The 23,794-nt window shown below is 44.0% G+C and overlaps 1 protein-coding gene across 1 annotated transcript in view; it reads right to left on the bottom strand.

The window, feature by feature from the left end:
* Nucleotides 1–5,350, bottom strand: part of ARHGAP32 (Rho GTPase activating protein 32) — a 238,606-nt gene extending 233,256 nt beyond the window's left edge. The window contains exon 1 of the mRNA XM_071449843.1: nucleotides 5,145–5,350. The gene's annotated coding sequence lies outside the window, so the exon portion shown is untranslated. The remainder of the gene's footprint in view (nucleotides 1–5,144) is intronic.
* Nucleotides 5,351–23,794: the final 18,444 nt, after the last annotated feature.

Here is a 23,794-nt window from a genome sequence, read left to right as displayed (position 1 = left end):
TTGTTACTGAAATTAAAGGAAGGAAAAAAGCATAGCAACTTAACTTTAATATTTTAATAGAAATTTTTTTAGTTAGTAATAAGTATGTCTCAGATAACAAAATACACAGAGAATTAAATATGTCTTTCTGTAAGAAGCAAGAATTTTCAAACCACACATAACCTAACACCTTGCCATCAAAGGTATTTTTGAGAAAACTGATTTTCTTAATCTCCCAATAAGGGGTGACAAAGCTTTTAGCAAACCACCTTTCATCCACGTATCTTAAAAGCAATTCACCCATTGGAAGAGCTGCCACCAGAAGACCTAAGCCCACAACTGTGGCTCACCAAGTGTCTCTCCATCCAACAGAAAACCTCAAGGATATTTAAGCATTTAATTTTACCCTGAAATCTACAGGAAGCCAGGCTCCAAAGTGCTTGCAGTCCTGGTTCAATGAATTAATGGTGGAAATTGGAGAAACTCCAGTCCCTCTCTGATTCTTAATGAGTTATAATGGATACACCAAAAATCAATGTATTCTACCTACAAACATCAGTACTGAGATGAAGGCAGGCAAAAACCCCAGGCACATTAGGGACGGGATGGAGGGGCAGCGATTGCAGCTTCTTCATCAGCAAAACTGAGATGACCAAGAGGGTGAATGATTCATTGATCAGTAACAGATGCACAGCTATTGTTGCTTCAACCACTGACCTCATACCACCATGTCAGGACACAATCAAAATGTTGCAACATAGCTACTGAAATAAGACTGAAAGACTATAAAGTTGCCTACAACAACTATTTTAAGAAGTGGAGATACATTTTATTTCCTAAACCATGGGTTAAAAGCTGCTAAGCCATATTCTCTTAGATTATTAAGAGATGACACTATGAACTCCAGAAGTACATATGCGTAACTTAAGCACAGAGCAAGAACATCCCCTGAATGGTAACTTCAGTGTCAATCATCACCTGACAATACTAAATACATGGAAATCGTGAGCATGATGAGAGTTAACACTGGGTTTAATCATAAAGCAAGACAATAGCATGAGGAAGCGCATCCGTGGCACATTTACCAACCTGATTACAGTAAACCTGGTAGCATTGGTTTATCAGCTTAACCAATCAGCAGGTAATTAACTGTGCATTTAACAACTAGGTAGTAAAGTTTCTTTCCAGGGAAAATCAGATTGGAAAAGTCAACAGCAGCTTAAACACGATTAAGTTCTGTTCCACTGCTGGCAAAGCAAATCCAATTTACTAAATAGTTTAAAGGGCGGTTTTTAATTATTTTGCACACTTCCAAAGAATCGAACATTACACACAAATATGGATAAGCGGATCTACTGCAGTGAGCACAGACCTCAGAACCACAAAACACCACTGAAATAAACACCCTGAGACTTCTTAACGTGCTTAAGAGCCCCAGCACTTTGCACTGCAGAAACCCCATATATTATTGGGGAGATTATACAAGACAGAGGCCACAAAGAGCTGCAGTTTCCTGTTCTGTGCAACAAAATCCTAACTTGGAGCATCTCCTTCAGACTTCTCCAGTAGCTCATATTTCTAAAGCAATCTTGGAAAGCCAATATACAACAAGGAATTCTTGTGAGTGAGATTTACATCTTTTACCTGGTTTCTAGTGACACACACACCTCCCTAGGAACATGCACAAACTACTCAACAATCTATACATAACTTAAATCTTTTGCACTGCAGGAATTGAGAGCTCGCAGACAGTGTGGGAGAAACACAGCAAGGCACACAGAAAAACAGAACAATAATTCAAATGAGCAACTCAGTTTTGCTACCTTCCTACACTTCTTACCCATCACAATAATTAAAAATTGAAAACTGATGTTTTCCAACTTTAATTCAGCAGCAAAGATAACAACTTTTCAGCTACAACATGGATTTACAAAAATAAAACCTAAGCAAAGCCAACAAAACCCCTCAAAATTAATATTGAAGAGGAACAGTTTCAGCCAAACCGGGTTAGAATTGCTAAATTACTCCTGACCTGCAGCATCACATCCTCGGGTTATGCGAGTCTCCAAATTCTCGTTGGCTGGAAAGCCTTATCTGCATAACAATAAGTACCAAAAATGGCTTCTCTTTAGTGTTCTCGATGTGCACTCCCCTCCTCTCCAACAGCCTCAGCCAGCCTGCTGAGAAGATTAGCATAAGAATAGAAATCACTGGGAAAATCCACATGCTCCGACTGCCCAGACTTGTTGACCTGCCTCACCCCAAATATCAAAATGGCTGGTTTTTCCAAGGAAAGCTGTTATGGACTTTAAAAGTTGATAAACACTGCAATCTGTTTCTCTTTTATTGCAATATCAGATATCCCAAGAGCAGCTACCAGAGCCGAACAGTAACACAGAACCATCTCCACTCCTGGAAACACAGATTCACAACCTGCTCAAGTTCAAATTCCTTCACGAGTCTGATGGGGAAGAACGGCTCTGTCAGGATCCTTCTCAGCTTGGACCTAACCTGGCCCATCATCAAACCCATACAAGCAGCAAGCTCATCAGCCTTGCTGGTACACAATGCTGCTGCTGCACAGCAAAGGCTGAAACCAGATCCAGGAGCTGCAGGTGAGGAGCATACCTGGGAGAGGACCAGGCCCATGGACACCACACCTGGCAGAGGCCATCCGTGTTCACAGTCCCATGGGACCAATTTGGTTCTGCAGCCAAAATTCACAAATTTACCTACATCTTCTTCCCTTTCTGTGCTTACCCTGAGAGACAATAGCTCTTGCCTTGGTCACAGCCACTGGAATCAGAACTACTGCAAAGATAAGAATACTTTGAGGAAATGCAAATGAAAATAATCCCCTAGCTCATGAAAAAGCCAACGAGTTCCTCTTATTGGCGGAGTGCAGTTCCCAAAGGCCAAGGGAACCCTCAATTCTTCTCTCCTACAAAAACTATTCTAGCCATAATAAAGTATTAAAAACATAATTTATTTTTGGAAATATGGACATTGGGATCCTGCAAAACACACTGAGCTTTTGTACAAACGTATTACTGTATTTGATGTGTTTGTTTTGAAATGGGGGAAGTTGACTAGAATCATCCCCATAATGCGGTCTGACACTTCATGCAAAACAATGCACTCAGACAGCAAAATGACATTTCCTTTTCAGAAGTTCACAAAAGAACCAGAAGCCCAGGGGGAAAACGGCCAAAGTAGCACTATTCCCCTTTTTTGTTGGATTTCCTCCACTCCCTCTGGGATCTTCTCTCCAGGCAGTAAGTCACCACTGGAGTCATCCCCCTTAAATTGAACATGATGATCATCATTCCCCTCGCTTTGCACTACAGAAAACAGATTGTTAAGGGCTGCGATCCCGATATTTCACAACCCAGCAGCAGCAATTGATACAAAACCACTGCAACATCCAGCTACAGACTGAATACAAAACCCAAAAACTAAAGCAGTTCCCGGATGATATTTCTGCTGACTTGCCTCAGATGTATTTGTCGAGTTTCTGAAGAAACAAAGACCACTTCAAAAAAACAAACTCCAGATTAAGACCACACGCTGAAAGATTGGCCAATAATTTGCTTCTGGCAATAGACTAATATTTCTTCTGTGCATTATACATGCCATTTATACCACAGTAACACTTTCAGTTCTGTTTCCCTAAGTAACAGGTTTTGCATTTTGCCAGACTGACCCCATTTCCCCCCACTTTATTATCTCTACCACCATATGCTCTCAAATGACTAGAATTTTGATTCTTGCAGCTGGCTCCAGTGTATTCAAACACTACACACCCATCAGCTCCACATGCACGCACCCTAGTACGGCTCTGATCAGTTTCATGAAAACAAACCAGTCCAAGCACAAGAACTATTTACTGCTCTTTTATCATAAAGAATATCTAATATTTTACTTACCAGTCAAAATAAATTGTGCACTCAAGGCTAACCTGATTTTAAGAGAGAAGACATCTGTGCAGTGGGAAAAAAACCGCATGTTCTCAATAAGCACATGCAGGATATTTGTCCCTATGCTGCAGAAGCTCCAACCTTAAACACTTGAAATAGATTTTAAGAGTCCTGGAAATTAACTCATTCAGTTAATTTCAAAGAAGAGTGTCTGCTCACCTTTGGATTACACACTTACGGCTGTTTCTTGAAATTAAATGGCATATTTTAAGCTTCTACCTTGTTGCCTTTCCACCTATTCCTCTCAATTACATTCTTCCCAGCGCCAGGACCAACAAACACAACAAACTGGGCACCCACGGAGCCTGTCCAAGCCTCTGTCCAAAGTGCTGTTTTCTGCACAATCTCACGTGGAAAGGACAGAGAAGGAACAAAAACTGACTCGTTCCCTTCACCTCCAAACAACCCAGCAGCCCTCGGTCAGGTCTGGAACAGCCGTTTGCCACAGTAGACAGATTCCCAAGGGAGAACAAGATGGGACACACGGTTTGCAGAAAAAACAGCACCACAGGTGAGTACACACGTGCGAATTTCAAAGGTTCATTTACCTTTTTCCCAAGCTGCCATTGCTCACTCAGAGCCCAGAAGTGTTATGGATCCGTCCCTATAGACCTCACTCCGGCATCCACCGCTCACCTCCTTCTGCAACGAGGCGGGAAGCTCCCCGAGGTAATTTGGATAAACCACCTCCGCGAGCACACGTAGCACCTGTTGGGCGCTGCTCACACCGTCCCTGGCCAGGACACGAGCCCTGCGTGCCCGCAGCAGCCGCACAAAGGGCAGCAGGACAATGGAGCCGGCACAAAGCCGCGTCCCCGCGCCGAGCCCCACGCGGGGATGGCACGCATGGGCTGAAATGCCCATTAGCCCTCCTTGACAGTGATTGTTCCCCGGCCACAGGAGAATTCGCCCACCTGGGGACCCCCGGCGACACGGGCGGAGCTCCAGGAGCGGGAAAGGGGAGCCCCGGGACGAACAAAACCCCGCCACGACAAACCCACGAATGCTTTTATTCGAGATTTTGTCCTTTTTCTCTCCCGCCCATGGCGACAGAGGCCGCGGCGCGCGCCCCATCACCCACCCCAGCGCCGCCCTCACGACCTGCAGGGCGCTATCGCGACACTATCGCGACCGCCGGTGCTATGCCGACCTGTCCCCTCAGCCCTCCCCTCTGCTGGCCGCGCTCACCTCGCTCCGCCGCCGCGGGGCCGCGCCCCGACCGCCGCTCAGCAGCCCCGTCCCGCCGCCCGCAGCGCCATGGCCGCGGCCGCCGCAGGTAAGGAGGAGCCGCCGGGAAGGGGCGGCAAGGGCCCGGCAAGGGGGATCCGCGTCCGGCACACGCCCCCTGCTCGGGGCTCAGGGACAGGCGGCGGGGCCCATGCGCGCTGCTGCTGCCGCCGGCTCCGCCCCGACGCCGGGAAGGGCGGGCGTGAGGCGGCGGCCGAGGGAGGGAGGGAGAGAGGGACGGAGGGAGGGAAAAGGAGATGGAGGGGGTGATAAGTGGATGAAGGGAGGCATGATGGGGCCGGAGGATGGCGTGGTGTTGGGGTGGCCGTGAGGGGGACGCGGAGGAAGGAGCTCAGGATGCCGGCTCGGGCTGGCAGGGCAGCGTGTCCCTTTCTACCACCCCCTGGCCGGAGGCCGTAGCCTGCTGAGGGTCGGGCTCTGCCCCCAGGGAACAACGACGGGATGAGAGCACATAGGCTTAACCTGCACCATTGGCGGTTTAGGTCCGGTATCAGGAGGAATTCCTTCACCGAACGGGTGATTAGATGTTGGAAGGGGCTGGCTGCCCAGGGAGGTGGTGGAGTCCCTGTTTCTGGTGCTGTCCAAGAAGTGACTGGAAGTGGCACTCAGCTGGGCTGGGTAACGAGGTGGGGATTGTTCACAGGGTGGACTCGATGGTCTCAGAGGTGTTTTCCAACCGAAATGACTCTGGGATTCCAGGACCAAAGCCACCAGAGCTGGGCTGCCGGTGATGGGGAAGGTGTGGGTCTGGGCACAGGGAAATGTTTTTTCCTCAGTGTGGGAAAGCACTGTCAGGTGTGCCTGGTTTGGGGCCAGGAGAAGAGGGGGAGGGTGTGAGAAGCTGAGCAGGACTGTGAAGGTTCTGGGGTTATTTCACAGAATCCCACGATGGCTGAGGCTGGAGGGGACCACAGAGGATCGTCAGGTCCTAGGTCTCCTCTCCAGCAGGGCCATCCCAGAGTACAGAGCACATGATTGTGTCCAGTGGGTTCTGGAATATCTCCAGTGAGGGACACTCCGTACCCTCTCTGGACAATCTGTTCAGTGCTTGATGACTGCACAGGGCAGAAGTTCTTCCTCACGGTCAGCTGGAACTTCCCATGCATGAGTTCCTGCCTGTTCCTCTTGTCCTGTTGCTGGGTACCATGGAGCAGAGCCTGGTCCATCTTCTTAGCACCCCTTCTTTCTATATTTATACACATTGATGAGGTACATTTGGGGTTCAGAGATGCGGAAAGTGCTGGGGCTACTCCAGAGGCAGGAGAAGGGATGGAGCTGGCAGGGCCTGCAGTGGCTCTGTGTGAGCTGTAGTGAGGCCAGGGCTGCTCCTGTCACAGGATGGTGGGGTTGGAAGGGACCTCTGGAGATCATCTGGACCAACCCCCCCACCAAGACAGGATCACCTGGAGCAAGTGACACAGGAACATGTCCAGGATGGGTTTTGAATGTCTTGAGTATGCAGAAACTCACCAAAGATGTCCTGAAGTTTGTGTGTTTTTTACTGTGTCTAAGGCACACACCCTTTCTAAGGGGAGGGGTCCCAGCCAGAAGAGATGTACCAAGTAGCTGCCTCCACCATGACCCTCCCACCTCACTGTGCTAGTGCAAGACCAAGAAAGGTGTTTTACTGCAGTCACGTGCAGACATGTTTATCTGTGGACAGGCCACTTGCACACCCTGTTCACAATGCAAAACTTTCCCCTCTAGTTGAGCTGATTTTATTAAAGCTGTATGGGACAGTGTTGCTTTATCAGTAAAAGTTAATTCACACTTTAAAGTGAGGTTTAAGTATTAACCCCAAACTCCTTCCTCCAGGTAAGTGCCTCTGTGAATGCAAGGACCTGCTGTGCTGTAGTAGAGGATCTTTTGGATAGAGCCATTACCTGCGTGTTGTGTTTCAATGGCTGACCCTAAACCACTTCATAATGTGCTTTACTGTTTCATTAGCATGGCCAGGAACACACTACTCGATCTTGCTGTCAGTAGGAGATGTGGAAACCCCTCCCTGATAATTATAGCATTTGGTGACCGCAGAGCTTACAAGTCTGATTGCTGGTGTTGTTTACTCCTCCAGCAGTAGCACTGCAAGGCAGTTAACCTGGGAGCACTCCTGGCCTTTGGCCAGGGCCCAGGGCCATGGGGTGCAGAACATGGAGTGGGGGTGTGGATCATGCACCTGGCATTCACAGAGAGCTGGGGGAAGGCTGTGTCTGGGCTTAGCCACATTTGCATTGCAAAAGCAAATATGAAATGGCCCGGTTGATACATTTTCAGAAATGTTCTAAATGAAAGGCATAATTGAAACTGTTCTGCAAGCTGGATTTGATGCATTCTGGTTTTCATTCTACCTGTGAAACACTGTAAAGGAAGTATATAATCTACATTAGGCCTGTGGTGATCCTAGCTACCCGGAGTGTTTGGATAAATGATACCACTGCTTGCGAATGTATTGGGTGACCAAGAAAGGCAAGCCTAGGCATGCAGAAATTCCAAATTGTGAGTTTTAATTTAAAGGATTTGAAGAATTTCTAGTTGTTGTGATGAAACTTTTCAGAGCCTATTGTGAATAACTGATGGTAACTGTAAATGTGCAGAGTCTGGAACAATAGCTGTGAGACATCAGCATATGCTGTGCCAGATGCCAACAAACAAAACTGGAGTTAAGAACATTGGTGGGGCTCGGACTCCACAGGTAAGGAGACAGCAAATCATGAAGATGTTGCACAGTAGTCCCTAAAATGGAAAAGAGCATAATTATGTGGGCTAATAAACAAAAAAGGTGGCAGAAAATATACAAATTGCAGTGATGACAAGGCAAAATGATGTGATGTATTGTGCTGTCTACAACTCTGGTCCTGTCAAACCTGACAAGTGAATTAGGATGAGGCAGGATAGGCCCTGCATGGCTCACTGCTGATAAACCCCAGCGTGCCAGAAGCGATTTGTTGGCTCCGTATTTAGGAGAGAGAAGATTCAGTAATGTGCAAGGAGGTGATCCCTATCTATCCATCCCTGATCTGGGTGACTTTGAAATTCCTGGAGGAAGGATACCAGAAGTATCCCCAAGCAGCTGTGCCTTTCTGGCTGTAATAGCTGCCATCATCTCACTTTTGTGGTTTTGCCTCTTCCTGATTTTGACTGGCTGTCGCTGCGTGATGTTTGCAAGGCCTGTTTGTTGCTCTTCCCTAGCAGAGCATTTTTCATTATTCCTCTCTAACTAAAAACAAATGGTGGGCTACATGTGGGAATGTGGTTTGGGAAAACTGGAGATCAAAGAAAGGTCTTGACTCAGTGCTGAGGATCTTGCATGAATTTCCCCTTAACTGCCTCCCATCAAGCTGTGCCTTGTGATTTGAATCTCACTGCCTTCACTTTTGTGTCTGATCATTTCACTTAAAAAGATAAATAAATAAGGGGAGAATGTTTACCCCTCCCCTTCTCTTCCCCTTTCTGTTTCTTGTCAGTTCTTAATGTTGCTAATTTTCTGGAAAACTTTAATGGCTCTTGGGGTTGCTGGGAAATGCTTCACCAGCACCGAGCCCTGATATCCAGCTCTGCCAAATAGGAAAGGACTGATCTGAACTGCTTCAGCCCTTGCCAGTTATAGGTTGCTACTGTGTGTCCACAGGGCCTGTCTGCCCTTTCCCATGGATCTGAAGGTCACTTGGTCCTCATCACCTTATCAGCAAGTTAGCCAGGGCATCCAGGAAAAAAACTTCCCCAGGGGACGAGAGGAAGGGATATGATCAGGTGGTAGTTCCTCCAGGTCTGATTTCTTTGTTTCAGCTTTTAAAAACTGGTGCATATCTATTTGTTAGCAAGGGTACCAATTTTTTTTTCTATCATGATGAGGATTTTTGATCCATGTGGTTTTCTTTTTCTGCTATATTTTTTTTTCCTCTGAGGAAGAAGATGAGGGAAACTGAAAGGGATTTTGCCTAGCTTGGAATTGCTGGGGTTTTGCAGGTGGCTTTTTTGCCTGGGAATGTCAATGGCAGAATGCCTCTGCTGAGAGATGCCCTAGAGAGCAGCTCTGTGCTAGTGGTACAGAATTTGGTTCTGGTTTCCATCAGCTGGCCTGGCAGTGCTTTGAGATGTTGATCTGAGATAACTGTATCTTTCCTTCCTTTACTTCATGTTCTTCTTCTTTTAAATATTTTTCTTGGAGTGAAATGATAAATATTTAAGAAATCAGTTGCGTTTGGAGACTTCTTCTGGGCTTTGTCTGTTTGTTCTGAGAAGATGCTGATGCCAAGCAGTACTAGACTCTGTATACAAAATAAACTGGGACCACAAGGAAGACATGTGAAAGATGTGTTTCTGTTCCTGAAAGCTGCTTTGCACTTCTGTAGCACCTTTCCTCCCAGTGTTTCAGGGCACAGCACAAGCATTAGTCATGGCTCATGCCAGACTTCGGGGATGAGTGAGGCAATTCCTGTCACCCTTCCGAGGATGAGTCTCAGGGATATGAATAACTCAGGGAGGAAGGCAAGTCCTTTCTGGAGCAGGGTTGCGGCCATTTGTGCTAGGGGTGGTGAATTTGGGCTGGGGCTCCGAGATAATCTCTGCAGAGACATGAGCTGGTGTATCAGAATCCTTACAGTGGTTTTGCCATCAAGAAAAAAGCATGATCCTAAAAATGTGACTACTTTCATTAACTTCAGTTTTGAGCTAATCTTCATTCCTGCTGGAAAAGCAAGTAACTCAGTTAGGATTGGGATATCAAGTGTGAAATCTTGCCTCTCTTGAAGCCATCAGGCACGTTGCTGTTGACAATTGAAGTCAGACTCTTTCCCAAAAGCAGATATTAATGATAAGACCAAGAGATTTCATCCAAGTAACTTCAGTAGCAAATTTGGCATGTTTGAGAGGACTCTGTGGGAGGAGAGATAAAGGCTCTACTCGTTTACCAGTAGTCCTACTCATGTTTTCAGAGAATAAATATATCTTTTCCTGGCAATGGGTGTATTGACTCTGTCTGGCTCATTGCTCAGCTGGTCACTCTGTTGTGACAGGTTGTGCTCCATTCCCCAGTGCTTTGTTTACAGACATCTCAACTCATAGTCATCAGATACAGTAGATTCTTTTTCTCTGCCATATTTTATAGCTAGAATATTTGTTTTTAAATATGAGAATCCCCCTGACTCATGCAGGACAAACCCAACAGCATATCTATATTTTTAAAGCTGCTTATCCTTTGGAAAGGAAAGGGTGTGGTGTTCACAAAATGAGAGCTATCAATCTGTGACTAGTTTTTGTACCTCCTACACCCAGGGACTGAACCATGAGTACTTGTCACTGGTAATGCCACAGCTTGTTGCTGTTGCATGACGTTTTCTAAAAGCAGTGATAAACAGGAAGATAGCTAAACAATGGGCATGTCAGGTGTGATGGTGGTATGTGCCTTGTGCATGGTTTGAAACAGAGTTCAGTAACTCCGAGATGGTGCTCAGGATTAAAAACTCCTGGTGGGGAAGATTACCCAAGGTAAAACAGCTCCCAAATTTGAAAGCATCATTGGTACAGACCCATTAGCTGGGCACATTACTGTACACACACCGAACTCTGTGAATTCAAGTGACTTCTGTATTCACAAAGATAAGCATTCAGAGTAACTGAGATCAGATTTTTAATGAACCATTCATTTAGACTATTTAGCAAAAAAATTAGCCTCCTCTGAATTGGTTTGGATTAAATAGTCACTGAATACTCAAAATGCTTGCAAACAACAGTCTAAATTTGCAATATTCTGTAGCCTTTATGCCAAGAATTTTTCCACCCTTTAAAAATTATTATTATTCTGTCAGCTCTGTGGAGAACATTGTGTTTGGTCATATGAGACAATGAGAAAGATTAGAAATGTAACTGAATAAATTGATTTTTAAAGCCTTGAACCTCAGAGTTTACAAAATAGTCTTAGTGTACACTCAGTCTCTTGGACTGTGCATATGTAAAGGTCAGCTGTGCATAAATACAAGCAGAGCAGAATATTACTTTTTCTTCCAGCCTGTCTCTTTGATGGTCAAATCCACCCAGACGAGTGCCCAGGCTGCCGAATGGAATTCTTCCAGTTATTGGGCTTCTCCTTGCGTGCAAATGTGATGCTGTGTTTGGGACAGAGTAAAACTGTTCTTTTGACTGCTTGCTTTTTAGTCCTTCTTTCATAGTCTCACAAATGTTCCTGGAGCTACTCTGCCATGCCGCATCTGTGAAATGAAGTGACTCGCTGGGTCAATCACAGGCTGTTCCTCCCAGAGCAAACTCCAGGCGAGCACATTCCAGCTGGTGACCTTGGCGCACAGGGAAGTCGGGATGTGTTTCAACTTGTTCACACAATCCCTCTGAGCCACTTGTGCTGAATTTGCTTGGAGGTTGCAGACTTTCAGTTCCATTGGTATAACCTGGGACAGACCCCCCCGCCGTGCTGCAGGATGGGTTTGCAGCACCAGTTTTCCAGGCAGTTGCAGGCACTGGCATGGGTGGAGAACTGGCACAGCTTGCTCTGGTAATGAGAGCAGAAATTGAGAGAACTTAGGGAAGCAGGGCCCTTCAAGGCTTAGTATTTGTGCACCTCTGTGACTTGCTAAACAAGTGCTCAAAACCTCTGTTTAGTAACTTGACGCTTGGGTATTTTTTCTGCTGAGAGCTGACACAGGTTTGGGAGGTAGGTGTGAATTAGGACACACTGGTGCTACACCCGGTGAAGAAAGCACTGAGAAAGAGCATGAATGTAAAGCATCATGTGATGAGTAAAGATACTGGGTGGGGGGAAAACCAGCAAGGCCCTGGAATGCATTTGGAAAAGGATATCCAAGGAACTGTGGGATGGAGATCAGATGTGCAGGGTAAACCAGCCCCTGCCTTGTTTTTACAGAGACTGCTTCAGTACTGCTGCTCCCCACCATATTTTGTGCAAATTCTGTTGTGTAATTATTTGTATATTTATGACTGTGTGTAGCCAGAGCTGCCTATTCTTATTCTTGTCTCTCCTGGAATTGCCTGGAGTGAGTGAATGTGGCAGATTGGAGCAGGCCTGAGGTTTAGCTACACAAGCTGGACAAGTATCCTGTAAGAAGTGCACTGAATCTTGCATTTTTAACCGTAGATTTTCTCCATCTCTAAGAGAGAGTGGCTTAACCCCTGATGCAGGAGCTGTAACATCCAGTTGTTGAAATTATGATAAATGTGGCATTTCCTTATAACTGAATGTTGGCCATAGCTTGGGTTTGAGTTGGACTGCTGTAACCCTGAGCAGGTGGGATGAAGTCTAGAGGCTCTTTAGTTTGGAAAAATTGTAAGTTGCAGGATGACTTAGATGGGGGCCTGTAAACATCATGGGGAGGAATCTGAGAGTGAACTGCTGAGATGGGGAGAGCTTAAAACAAAGTGACGGCTGTCAGGGTTGGAACTGGGATGAGATCTGAACTCTGCCTTCCCAGTCACACCCACTGAGTTACATTCCTGCAAGAAGGGCAAGTGAAAGGAGGGGAAGTGAGGGGCTGCACAGAGCAGGTGCCAGAAATGGCCTCTGGTTGCTGCTGGCAGAAGCAGAGCTGCTCTCTGGAGCTGGGACAGACGTATGGCATTTGAGGAGCCTCCAGGAGAGCCTGGCAGAGCTGTCAAGTGGGAACATGTCACACATGATGCAGATGCTTGGCGGGCTCTGGCTTATGGAAACTTGTGGATGGTTTTTCCCCTCACATGCACTTCAGACATAGCCAGATCCAAGAGAGTTTTTTTGGGGGAGGAACTAGTAAAATGCATAACAAAGGAAAAAGCTGTTCTGTCAAGAGGGCTCACAAGCAAGCAGGACAGAGCCAGACCTCATTATTTTGCTGTGTCCCACATTTATCTTCCATTTATTCCTTTCCTGAGTTGTAACACTTCATCTGATCATCGTGTAAGCCTGATGTGACAAGCTCACCCCTGCACTGTGGTGTTTGGGTTGGTTAATCAGCATGGGAAAATCAGTGAAACTTTTGGTGAAATCTGCAGTGAAATCTTCATCTACCTTAGAACTGAAGTGCTGGGGCAGCTCTTCTGCTGTTGTTGTTTCAGAGAACTGATCCCACATTTAAGGAAAGAGGGATGATTATTTCTTAAGCTGTTGTTAGTTTTTTTTTCTTGTTAACAAATCTACTGTGAGGTTCAGGGATGGGTAGAATTTCCCAGCAGTCACAGTAAGAAAAGCCACAACTGAACTAAGTTCTTGTATTTGGCTGTGAACTTTCCAAAAGCTCAGGGTGGTTACTTTCATCAAATGCACAAACTGAGAATTCCTGTCTTTATAGACTTACAACTAAGAGCAAGATTTTTATTTTCCTACACTCAGCTCGGAGCTGGGGGAAGCCCAAGTTGATCCTGACTTCTGACAGCTGTATAATTACAATCAGCAGCAGTTGCTGCCATAAGATACTGGTGCTAAACAGGAATTAGTGTAGCATATTTATCCAGAGGATGAAATTATCTACAAATATCTATAAATATACTCAGTTATTATTAGAAGAAGTTTTTAAATCTTCTAGTGCTTGGGTGTCCCAGATATCAACTGATGGAAGGGAAACCTCCTCTTGCAAATGACTTGCTGGGTAATTTTTCACCACAAGTTTTGATGCTACAGGGTGGTTTTCATGGCAGGGCACTCATTTCAGCTCAACTATTCATCTCATCTTTCACAAAACTTATTTCACAAGTGTAAATATTTGTGGCAGCTTGCCCGTGTTATGTGACCTTTGCACAATGACAGAAAATCTCTGGAAGGCTGCTGATGTTCTAGGGCACATTCTTTAACAAAACTAATTAATCTAGCTCTATATCAATTGTTATTTACATATTTCATTATTTTTTATTGAAAATTACATTTGTTAACCCAAATACTGGGTGGTGATTTGTTTAAGTAAATAAATGATACTGTAGGAATTTAATAATCTTACAATGAAATGTGTCTTTTGAAGAGAGTATCTCCTACTCTCAGCCCTCACAGGCTCCCTGTACCTGGCCTTGGGCCTCACAAAAGTTAACACAGAGCAATAAAGCTGAAGCCTTAAAACAACTCAAAACTCAGTCCTTACCGTCACAAAATTTAAAATAAAATTTATTGCTACTGAATTACTTAGCAATGATCTAAAATTTCATCCTGCCTTTTGCTGAGAGTCAATTTGTAATACTGCTGCAGTAAAAACCAGAAATCCCACTTATTTTTAAGGGCAGCCTGGACCTCAACACATAATTCTTTTAGACTTACATGGACATTATTTTGCTTACAGTACTGAATAAAAACCTTAATCTGTAGATTAACAAAAGGTTAAGGCTGCAATGTTTAACCTGAATGAATGGACTAGAAGAGAGTAGATAGAAAGCCCAGGATATGATCACTGAATTTAACAGCTTTGCAGTTTCAGGTTGATATTGACTGGAGAGCTTGGCAGATCCCAGGACTACAATGATGTGAAAATTGCTGGTGTTCTGGATATTGGTATTAGCCACCCTGAAAATCTGAGATGGGAGAGGGAGAAGTCCTGCGCACCAACCTGGACTAAATTGTGAGTTAGTAGAAAAAGTTATAAGAGCCAAGCACAAGAGATGTGGCAAATGCAGCAGAAGAGATGACACGTTCCAGCTTTCTGTCCCTACAGGGCACCGCAATTCCAGGGTGAGTAAAGTTCCCCTGGAGAAGACTTCTGCAGGAATTGAGCTGCAAGCAGCAGATCGAGTGTTCCAGACTCGGGTGCAGCCAACAGAGCCTCCTTTATCCCTTGGGCACCGATCAAGAATCCCAGATGAGGGGAGGAAACATCACAGAGAGCCAGAGAGCTTCTGGGGCCAGAAGGGACAAGCTGGGGGGGAAAAGCCACTGGAGGGAAGGGAGAATTGAGGGTGGCTTTGGGCAATGGGTAGGACAGAGGAAGTATGAGAAATTAGCAGGGAATTTTGCTAAAAGGTTCCTTGGCTGATTGGTTGAACTTATGCTGGAGAGAAACTGGCCTTGGGTCAAGTCTGCAGTGCTTTTATGTTATTGCTCTCCCTGTGAGCATCCTGGAATGACAGCTGGGCCAGGCACTTTGGCCTCTGGGCAGCAAACAAGAAAGGCATAAGAAATGTCCCTTCCAAGGACAGTTCCCCAGTATGCCCTTTACATGCCCGTTCAGGAGTTGTGAGTCTTTTTTCCCCCTTGATTCCTCTCTTAGGAGGTGAATAGGAAGTGCACCCACCTCCCTGTGTGACCGTGTTCACAGGGGTTCTTGGATGAGGGAAGAGACGAGAATGTTGACTCCATGATCAGAAGGCTTGATTTATTATTTTATTATGTATATATATATTACATTATCACTATACTAAAAAGAAAAAGAAGGACAGGGTTTTCTCAGAAGGAAGAAAAGAAAAGAAAAGAAAAGAAAAGAAAAGAAAAGAAAAGAAAAGAAAAGAAAAGAAAAGAAAAGAAAAGAAAAGAAAAGAAAAGAAAAGAATGATAACGAAGGCAGCTCTCTTGGACTCGGTCCTTGATTGGCCATTAATTATAAACATCCAAGATGGGCCAATCACAGGTGCACCTGTTGCATTCCACAGCAGCAGATAACCATTGTTTACATTCTGTCTCTGAGGTCTCTTAGCTTCTCAGAAGGAAAAATCCTAAAGAAAGGATTTTTAGTGAAAAGATGTCTGCGACATCCCTGTATCTGCAATTTTGTTTAAAAATGCTGTATCATCAGTTGTGGAACTTTTTTGGAACTCATTTATGATATGAAAACTCTCTGGCTGTCCTTGGAACAGCGCCATATGCTACCAGCCCCTTGAAAATACATGTTGAATAAATATGTAGGTCAGAAAACAGAAAGCACATCCCAATTTATTTACTAGATGGGAGTTTTGTTGCCTAGTGCTCTATCACTGGGGCTGCTGATCAGTTTTTGAAAGTAATATGGTAATAGCTTTGTTCTTAGCTTAGAGATTAAGGAATGTCACCCTTTGCTTCCCAAAGGGCAGGTGCAGGTTATATAGGGATAGAACTCAGGGGAATGGCCTTAAGATGGAGGAAGGCAGGGTTAGACAAGGAATTAAGAAGAAATTCTTCCCTATGAGGGTACTGAGGCCCTGGCATAGGGTGACCAGAGAAGCTATGGCTGCCCCATCGCTGAAAGAGTTCGAGGTCAGGTTGGACAGGGCTTGGAGCACCCTGGGATAGTGGGAGGTGTCCCTGTCTGTGGCAGGGGGTGGAATGAAATAGGCTTTAAAGTCCTTTCCCATCCAAACTATTCTGGGATTCCATTATTTACTGGCATTAATAAATAAAAATACCTACCAGGAGATAAGGATGAGGACTGCCCTGAGAGAAGATTTGCTAACAAGCAGCAATGTCTTCAGAATCTCTCCCTGTTCTATAAATTGGCCAAAGAGCTTCTCCACAGTTATATCAAGCCAAAAAATAAGCCTCAAATCCTACTGCCCCCAAGCCTTCATTATGGCCCTATTTTCTTCCTCATCTTCCAGTCCTGAAGGAATTGGCCAGGGAGCTCCTCCTATCTGGCCGGTTTGTGCTGTCTTCCCCAGTTGTGCTCTCTGCAGCAGCCTCACACAACACTGAGTGAAATTAAAAACATGTCTGGGGCTGACTGAATCATTCCTCATTAGCTCAGTGGGCAGCAGATTTAGGAGCTAGATTTGCAATGAACACTTATTAGATTGTGTGTCTTCTGGGGATAGCTAATTTTTTTTTATCATCAGATTCCATGACTTAGCAGCATAATTAGCTATTAGACATATATACTCCATTCAAGAGCTGCTTTTTAATTTTTTTTTAATCCTGCTTAATCTAGGAGACTTTCTTTTCTCATTTATAGGGGAGTTTTGCACAGTTCTTCCGACAAGTGCAAGATAGCCAGTGGGAATGAGACCTGTAATTAATGCATTGAATGCTCAGTGTGAGTAGAAGGCTCTTGGATGAAGAAGCTCTCCTGGCTCTGTCAGGTGTCTGACAAGAGGACAAACACTGTCAGTTAGAATGGTGGAGTCTGTGATATGGTAGGGTTTACACCCTGCAAATTCATTTAATGTAAGGTATTGAGGACAGGAGGGAAAATTATGTCTTTCCCTATTCCCCTGAATTTTGAGCAGTCACATGTGCTTGATTCTGCACTTTCTCAATGAGAGCTGATTCACTGGCTTTCTAGTAACAAAAATTGTGTCCTGCCCCTTTTTGTAGGTGTGCATGTGTTGAGGGGGTGATATGTTAAAATGGAGTCCAGCTGTGAGAGCCTGAACTGTGGGAGGTCCAGATTCAGCTGGAGGGTGCCAGAGACAAATTGTATGAATGTGGTCACGTATCCTCACTGTGCTTTGGCTTGGCATCCATGAAAAGAACTTAATAGATTCTGTGGTAAAATGAGAGCCCCTTGGATGCTGTAGTATTAGGGTGTCTTGTTGGTTTGTCACAAAATGTTAAGGGTGGTGGAAGCCTGGAGTGCGGATGGTTGTCCCTTTCAATTAAGTTCTTCTTTTATGTAATGCTACTTGGTTTATTGCTCAGGAAATATCCTTGTTTCTCAGCTCTCTGGCTACAATGGTACCTGCCATTTCTTGCAATTTACTTCGGAGGCGGTTTTCCAACTGCCTCGTGTTCTTGGATCAGATACAATCTCCTTTGATTCCTGTTGTCCTTTTGTCTTTGCTCACTTGGCTCTAAACAATTTGTTCCCTGAACACGGGCCCAGGTTCTCCACTCTCCCATGCTGCAGCAAACCAAACACTGCTTCTGAAGCAATTAGTTAGGAAGCATTGACACACACAAGGGGAATTAGGACTCTTGACAAATAATTTTTTCCTAGGTTTTGTCAAGGATTCTGTACTGCTTTTCCTAAATCTTCCAGTATTAGTTCCAGGACTGAGTGACTACACTTTGAGTGGTGATAGCACACATTATATTTATTTCCAGTTACCTGATCATCCTTCACTCCCTTGCAGTCACAGCACAAGCCACAACTCTAGTGGAGCTGCCTGGGTCCTGCTGAACTCAGCTGGATGGATATCCCAGAAGACAAGTATGTCCAGATAGCCATGTTCTCAGGGCAAATAGAAACCTCACTTACTTGGTCACAAGACACTCAAAACATGGAGTGAAGACTGAGGCATTACTGGTACAGAAGGCTGCAGAGTCTGCAGCAGGGCTGGCTCTTGAATCCAGAGGTGAGACCTCTACAAATGGTTTCCTAGTGGAGTTTGCCAGATGGAAGTGGCAAGAAATGGAAAATAATTAAGGTCTGAACAAAAATAACAATTGTCCTGAAGTCTTTGGTGTTATTTTGTCTTTATTCAGACTGAGTCCCTCTCCTATTTTATTGCTATATTCTGTGTCAAAAAGGGACAACCTCATAAATATATTTGGGCCAAAATGCTGTTTTCACTTCACTGTCGCACTTTGGTCCTCATTAACACCTTCATGTCCTGGAAGTGGTTTGTGTTCACCCAGCAGCTCTTTCCTTGACTTTATGGCAGATGTTGCACCACTGTCTGAGTCTCAGACAAAAAAAACCAAACAAGAAAAAACAAAAACAAAAAACCAACCAAACAAACAAACAAAACCCCCCCAAAAAACAAACAAACAAACAAACAAAAACAAAAAAAACCCCACCAAAAATACCCACAACCAACCACAAACAAAAAGACACATACACACGCACACACAAAGAGAAGTAACTCTCAAGGCTAGGTTGGATGGGGCTTGGAACAACCTAGTTTAGTGGAATGTATCCCTGCCCATGGCAGGGGGTGGAACTGAGTGAGCTTTAAGGTCCTTTCCAACCCAAACCATTCTGGTGTCCAGTAGAAACTAATCTGATTGCTGAGATGGGGCTGTGAACAGGCTTTGCTCTTCTCTCTTGGATTATGCCAGAATTTTCACATGAGTTGAAGTGCTTCCCCGCTCAGGTCAGGTCAGAGCCTCCCTGCTCCTCTTTAGGTCTCTGCAAAACTACAGCAGATCCCATCCAATAATTATTTACTCTAAGTTGTATTTAGCCTTAACAGCCTGAAAATATTTGTCATTTCTGATCTCTTAATATTGCTGAGAGAGGAAGAAAATTGTTAACCCTGTTTTGTAAATGGCCAAAGCTGCAGTGATTGGCTGGAGTGGAGCAGGGACTGTAATCCCTAATTCTAAATTCTCTATTAAAACCCTAATCCCTGGGCTATCCTTCTGCTTCAGGCATTTGGGATGGATGGTGTATAATTTATCTGAAGTGATGCACCTGCCACTGTTTAAAGCCAGTTATTTTCCTTCTGTCCCTGTGTCAAAGTTGCTTCTTTAATTGCCAAATTCATCTTTTGCTGGAGTGATTAAGAATTGCATCTGCTTGCATTTTGTAGGTCTCTGTCAGAGTCTGTTCAAACAGTTCAACAAATTCCATGTAGACTCACAGTATCTTGGGACTGATGAAGGTTGATGCCTGGACTGGTTAAAGGGGAAAAATCTGAGCATGTGGTTTCCAGCATTCACTGTCTGGTGAGAATCAAAACATCTCCTCATTTGCCCAAGGATCCTAATTTTTTTTGAATTTTTTTTTTTTTTTCTGAAAAGGCAGAAAAACACAGATGCGTCACAGAGAATATAGATAGAAAGGAACAGCAGGATGGGGGGAATGTGGAAGTAGGTCAGATACATTGCAGACAAAAAAAATCATTATAATTAGGAGAGATTAGGGAAGGCAAGAGCAAACAGCATCAAAAGAATCCAGTTTATCAAGCCATTTAAACAAGACCATTCCTTGCAAAGTAAGTGCTCTATACTGTGCACAGACTTGGAGCAAAATGAGAGGAAGAATGTCCCATGCTGTGTGTTTAATTTAATATCTGGTCTTCTCTACAGCCAGCCATGGAGGACTGAAGAAACTTTATTTAATTGTCATGAGAACAAACACTGCAGAACAGTTATCCACCCTTCTTGCTTGAGTTCTTTTAGATTTTTTCATTATTAAACTGTAATTCCCAGTTAGGTGTGTAGGTGAAGGATGCAGCCAGGGTAATGGCAGTGCTTGCTGACAGCTCTCAGTCACTGCTGCAGCATCAGGTGCTTTACATGAAATAAGGATGTTCTCGCCTCGAAGGTTTCATTATAAAAGGCAATTTGCAAGGATGAAGTTATTTTATCTGAGGATATTAGAAACTTGACAATAACAAGTAGATTCTGTTGCTTATTTTTTTGGCAGCTAGGGGCCTGGGAGATGTGACCAACATGCTGTGACTTGGTCTCCTTTTCTCCCTTTTTTTTCCTAGTTTGAGCTTATCTGTCCCATGTACAATAACAGTAAGGAAATGGATTTTCATTTGGATGGGATTTGCTTGCCTCATTTGTATCAAGGCAGAAATGAACACTGAAAGCCTTAGCTCTGTAAAACAGAGCATTCCACTCCTCCAGTATGATGGGTTTTTTTTAATGTACCAAATAGGCCTTGATGTCAGCATGGGCAGTGCCTCTAAATTTGCAAGAAACTCACAGCCTTTCGTAAGATAGGCTCCTTGCGGTAGGAATTCTGTTGGAACCTGGGAATCTGGGGCCTGTTTCTGCACAGCACTACTTTTGTTGATGTAGTGCTTTGATTTCACCGAGCTGGAGTGCTCCTTGCATGTTTTTAACACTGGCTTGGGTCCTCTAGATAAAAACCACAACCTCAGAGCTCTGTCATGTCAAATGTTTCTTAGCAGGAGCAAGCATTCTGAGAAATTTAAACAAGATGTGGACTTTTCTTAACAGTGGGTTAAATACTGGCTGAATGTCTTCCCAAATATCTGACTGCTGCTGCCAGGGGCTGTGGGCTGGTGTGCAGCCTGAACCAAACCAAATCCTGCAGAACTGCTGACTTGAGCCTGAGCATGGAGAAGGTCTGGCATCTTAGAAACTCTTAATTAACAGCACCTTTTATGCCACGCATTAGTTTCCTATTCAGGAGGAATCGGGGTATGAAACAAGCTGAAAGTTCCAAGGGGTGGTTGCCTCTACAGCTGAAGTTACAGCTGGGGCATCCTTAGCCTTCTGAGCTGAGAAGTAAATTCTTTCCTGGGGCTTTTGCAGCAATTTGGGGCAATACAAGCACAGACTTCGGTTACCACTTTTATTGCAAACTGGCTGCCACATTGTTACTCTGACAGTATTGCCTTTCAGGTCCAAGCACTGCCAGAACTCTGCTCTTATAGCAGAAGACTGACCTTTGATGGAACTAACTTGAATCTCCTTTTTTAGGCAATAAAGTGAATGTGTGGGGAAAATCTCACCCCAGTCCTGTTTTGGGTCTCTTCCAAAGTTTGGCATAAATGTTGAAGCAAGATATTTCTCTTTTCAACATGATGAAACTCCAGATCTTGATGGTTTTATGCATGCTGAAGGCTTCCTTTGAGTCTTGCTACCACAGCTTTGACTGGTTTAAGTCGGTCTGCAATTTCTGCCTTCAGTAAAATGCTGGAAAATTACACCTGGTAAGATTTTAGTCCCTTATTGTTGTGTGATCTTTGCCTGACAATAGCAAGTAACTCAAGCTCAGCAGTCTGTGCAGGGTCCAGCACCCTGTGAAACCTTGGGTATGACATTGCAGGGTTTAGCATTTTAAGCACTGCTTTGGACTGCAGTGCTGGGGATTGATCCAGTCTGATGGTCTGTGGGCTTGGAAGGAAAAGGAGAGCAGCAAGCCATGAAGTACAGCTGCTTCTTATAAATCAGAACACTAGAAACACACTTTAATGATATAGTCAAGAGGAATAAGGAGAAATTAGGCCTTGCCACAATTGTCTGGATATTTGGACTCTGTTCCTAAATGTGTTACTAACTCCTGTGAAACCCAAAAGTGCTTTCAAACACTGTGTGCTTGAGATTTCCCATTTACAGAAACACTGGCAATGGTGTAAGGCTTAATTAATGATGAACACTGCATTGGTTTGAGAGCTGCTGGAAAAAAAGGGCAAGTCTTGTCATTATTATTATTAGTAGTATTGTTCCATCTTTAATCCGTCAGATTGCATACATCTAGGCAGATGCCTTAAAGTGTGCAGAGGAAAGCCCTCTAAAGGAACAACTTCCATTTTCCTTTGTCTTGGACTAAAATATCATAATTGTGTGTGAAGATAGGACAGCTATTTCTGAAAAGGAGATACAAAAGGGCAGAAAAGAAGCTAGTGCAGCACTAGAAAAAGAAAAGATGGGAGATAGCTTCATCCAAACTGATAGTGAAACATAAATTATTCCCAAACTGGCCTTTTGAAAGTATGCCATAAACATTTAGACATTAAGGGGCTGTGAGACAATGGCTGTTGTTCCCTGAATGCAAATGTAACACCCTGAAGTCTGAGATATTAGCATTTACTGCTCTTTCTTTTTTAGCCTGTAAGTCTCAAAGGTGTTTTATGCATCAGCTGGACACACAAACTCATTTGGCTTTTTCAGGCAATCTTATCCAACTGATCCATAAACTATGTTTCAGAGGCTGGAAGTCTTGACTTGACTGTTTCTGAGGGAATTGGATATTTGGGCTCCTGTGGGGATTCTATAGGGTACTTTTAACCTAATGTGAACATGATGAACAGAATTATACTGGTGATTAATGGATCTATAAAAGAGAAGTATTAAACCATGTTGCCCTGTAATATTATGAGTTACCTATATACATTCTCCTTTCCTTAATCCCTCTCCAGGGCCTCGCACAGAACTTTTTAGGCTCTTTCTTGGGCTGCCACCATTTGTTGCATTGCACTACAACAGCTGTGACATATCTGCTGCATTTTGATGAAATTACTGGAACCGGAATCACCAGTGGTGCAATTATTCCTTATACAGATGATTTAATTACAGCAGTGTGATGTTACAGGGTTAATTAATTGTTGCTTATTAAATGCTTTGAGACTTTTGAATGAGATGCTACGTATGTGTAAGGGATGATTATTAGTTATTAACAGCAATGCTCCCAGATATTTGGAGGGTAAAAATAATTTAGTTTCATTATGAAATATTAAATTTGCAGTCTAGTCAGATGCATGGCACATTTCAGGTTGCAAGTGAAAAGCCAAGTATATACTTAGTAGTGATGCACTGTGCCAAATTTGGCTTGAGGGAGTGGTTCCCATCAGTTCCTGTTGGAACAGAAAAGAGGTGGAAATGCAGCAGGTTGCAGAAACTGGAGGAGGGGATGGTGTGGGAGATTTCAGTAAAATCAATAGATAATGGAAGAATTTGTAGGAATATTGAGGTACAGGCGCTAATTTAATGATTTAGCGACAGTTATTGAAGAGCATCTACTGCCTTCAGAGCCACCTTCTCCTTTTGAGGCTTTTTCCTAAAAATTTTCTCCACCAGCAGCAGCTGTAGGCTTGCCTGAGCCCATGGGCAGTGTATCTGTGTGGAAAATCAGGCTGCCTAAGCTCTGGTATTTATCCTGGCACTTAGGCTGCAGTACTATGTCTAGAGAGATTTTTCATCGGTTCTCAAAATTTAATAACTCAGTGTGTCAAAATATGAGCTGTTCAATTGCTGGAATTCCTTTACTCATTTCAGAGAGATTTCTCTTCCCTTTGCTCCTTCTTGCTACACTTATTCTTTCTCATATTGAGGAATAAGC

Source organism: Agelaius tricolor, unplaced genomic scaffold, assembly GCF_023055355.1.
Source record: "Agelaius tricolor isolate 1412-34295 unplaced genomic scaffold, bAgeTri1.0.p SCAF_29, whole genome shotgun sequence".
Lineage (NCBI taxonomy): Eukaryota > Metazoa > Chordata > Aves > Passeriformes > Icteridae > Agelaius > Agelaius tricolor.
This window is presented reverse-complemented; position numbering and strand designations above follow the sequence as displayed.